Raw genomic sequence first — 2,901 nt, 5'->3', positions numbered from 1 at the left:
AGCTCCCTCGCTGCGATCTATTGAAAGTCATCCCTCGAGCCAAGCTTTTGTCGACCCGCGGGGGCGGCGCACGCGGGGCGGCCCGCGGCGCCGCGCACCCGACGCTCGCTCCGCTCCGGTCGGGGGACTTGGCCCGGGGCGGGGGACGGGCGCGGGGCCCTAACCCTCGCCCTCCCTCGCTCGCTCGCCAGCCAGCCAAGTCCCGGCCGGGGACTTGGCCGGAGGCGCCCCGTCCGCCCGGCGCGTCAGCGCCTCCGAGCGCGGCGGAGCGCGGAAGGGGGGTCCTTCCCTGGTCCGCCCGGGGGCCGACGTGGACTCCCTGGCCGGGCTTAATAGTCGGGGGCGGGTCCACCGGGAGGGGAGGAGGGGCCTCGGGCCGTCTGGACGGGAGCGAGTCCGGGCCTCGCCTCCTGCCCGTCCCCGGCCGGGTCAACCCCCGGTCCGTGCGGCGGCTCCACGGCCTGGGCTTCCCGTCCAGCGGAGGACACCCCTACTCTCGCCTGATCTTCACCCGGCGAGAGCCCGGGCCGCGGAAGCCGGAGAGAGCCCGGGCCGCGGAAGCCGGAGGGAGCCCGGGCCGCGGAGGCCGGCTGGAGCCCGGGTTGCGGAAGCCGGCGAGATCCCTGGCTGTTCTTCTCTTCCATCCATCCGTCCGTTATTTCATTTGCTGTCTGTATGTACGGAGCCTGTGCCGCGGATGCCGGAGGGAGCCCGGGCCGCGGATGCCGGAGGGAGCCCGGGCCGCGGAAGGCGGAGGGAGCCCGGGCCGCGGAAGCCGGAGAGAGCCCGGGCCGCGGAAGCCGGAGGGAGCCCGGGCTGCGGAAGCCGGCTGGAGCCCGGGTCGCGGAAGCCGGCGAGAGCCCGGGCTGCGGAAGCCGGCGAGATCCCTGGCTGTTCTTCTCTTCCATCCATCCGTCCGTTATTTCATTTGCTGTCTGTATGTACGGAGCCCGGGCCGCAGAAGCCGGAGGGAGCCCGGGCTGCGGAAGCCGGCGAGAGCCCGGGCTGTTCTTTTTTTTTTTCCCCCTTTCATTTATTTCCCCCCACCAGGGTGCGCCGACGAGGGGAGACGCCTCCCCGCCGCCGCCGTACCGGACACATCGCAAATTCACAACGGTGGATTATTATTATTATTATTATATATATTTTTTTTTTTACGCGGCCAGCAGGGGGCGCCGCGCGCGCGGACTGGCGCTCGTGAACACTGCATTTAAATCGGTGGTGTGTTTTTGTCTTTTGCCTGGTTTTTTTTAATCTCAATCGTGTATTACCTCGGCTGGCCAGCGGGGGGCGCCGCGGCGGGGACACGGGCGGACCGGGTACATTTCATCTGTTTGGGGCGAGTGCTTTTTTGAAATTTTTTTTTTTATCTTTTAGTCTCGTTCCGTTCTTCCCTTCAACTGGCCTGCGGGGGGCGCCGTGCGCGCGGACCGGCGTCCACCCCTGGCCGCTCCGGGACTTTGCATTCAAATGGGTGGGGTGTTTTTCATTTTTTGCCCCTTTTTTTCACTCCCCCCCTCTCAATCGTGTATTACCTCGGCTGGCCAGCGGGGGGCGCCGCGGCGGGGACACGGGCGGACCGGGTACATTTCATCTGTTTGGGGCGAGTGCTTTTTTGAATTTTTTTTTTATCGTTTAGTCTCGTTCCGTTCTTCCCTTCAACTGGCCTGCGGGGGGCGCCGTGCGCGCGGACCGGCGTCCACCCCTGGCCGCTCCGGGACTTTGCATTCAAATGGGTGGGGTGTTTTTCATTTTTTGCCCTTTTTTTTTCACTCCCCCCCTCTCAATCGTGTATTACCTCGGCTGGCCAGCGGGGGGCGCCGCGGCGGGGACACGGGCGGACCGGGTACATTTCATCTGTTTGGGGCGAGTGCTTTTTTGAAATTTTTTTTTTATCTTTTAGTCTCGTTCCGTTCTTCCCTTCAACTGGCCTGCGGGGGGCGCCGTGCGCGCGGACCGGCGTCCACCCCTGGCCGCTCCGGGACTTTGCATTCAAATGGGTGGGGTGTTTTTCATTTTTTGCCCCTTTTTTTCACTCCCCCCCCTCTCAATCGTGTATTACCTCGGCTGGCCAGCGGGGGGCGCCGCGGCGGGGACACGGGGGAGGGTTCATCCGGGCGGACCGGGTACCTTTCGTCTGTTTGGGGCGAGTGCTTTTTTGAATTTTTTTTCATTTTATTTTTGTCATCCCTTCGACCGGCCAGCGGGGGGCGCCGCGCGCGCGGACCGTCGGGGCCCGGGGCCCTGCGTCCCACTTACTTTCGCCCGACGGGAATCGTTTCTTTTGTTTTTATCCGAGAGGACACACGGAATCTGCACCCCCCGCAGTGGCGTCAGGCGGCCACCGGGGGGCGCCGCGGCGGGGATCGGGGGGGGTCGCCCGGGAGCCGCCTGCCCGTCCGCTGGGCCAAGGGGGCCGGGGCGGGTCACGCGCCGCCGTTCCCCCCCGATCGTCTCGCTCCGAGCCGCCTCTGGCCACCGGGGGGCGCCGTCGGGTGGCGCGGGGGCGCCCCCGCCGCCCGCCGCCTCCCCCCGCACGCGTCGGGCCTCCCCCCGGGCCCCCGCGGGCCGGGGGACGCGGCCGGCGAGCGTCGGACTCCAGCGCGGAAGTGTCGCGGATGAGTGCGGACCGGGGCGCCCGCGGCCCAGCGGCACTTCCAGGGGCTCGGGGAGGAGATGGTTGAAGCCTGGGTGAAGCGCGCCCTCGGCCGTCCGTGTCGCTACCCGCCGGAGAACACCTCCGCCGGATCAGTAGGTACCAACGAGGCGAGCGAGAGAGCCGGGACTCTGTCCGGGGCCGAAAAGCCTGTTTCCCTGGAGCTTTTGCGAAAGGACCCGTGACAGAAGATGCGCGGAGCTCAGAGATCAGCATGGGCAGGGCCTTCTTGCATCCGATTTTGC

This window comes from Pseudophryne corroboree, unplaced genomic scaffold (genome assembly GCF_028390025.1).
Source record: "Pseudophryne corroboree isolate aPseCor3 unplaced genomic scaffold, aPseCor3.hap2 scaffold_1986, whole genome shotgun sequence".
Lineage (NCBI taxonomy): Eukaryota > Metazoa > Chordata > Amphibia > Anura > Myobatrachidae > Pseudophryne > Pseudophryne corroboree.
The sequence above is the reverse complement of the archived record's forward strand: the minus strand, read 5'-3'. Positions refer to the sequence as shown.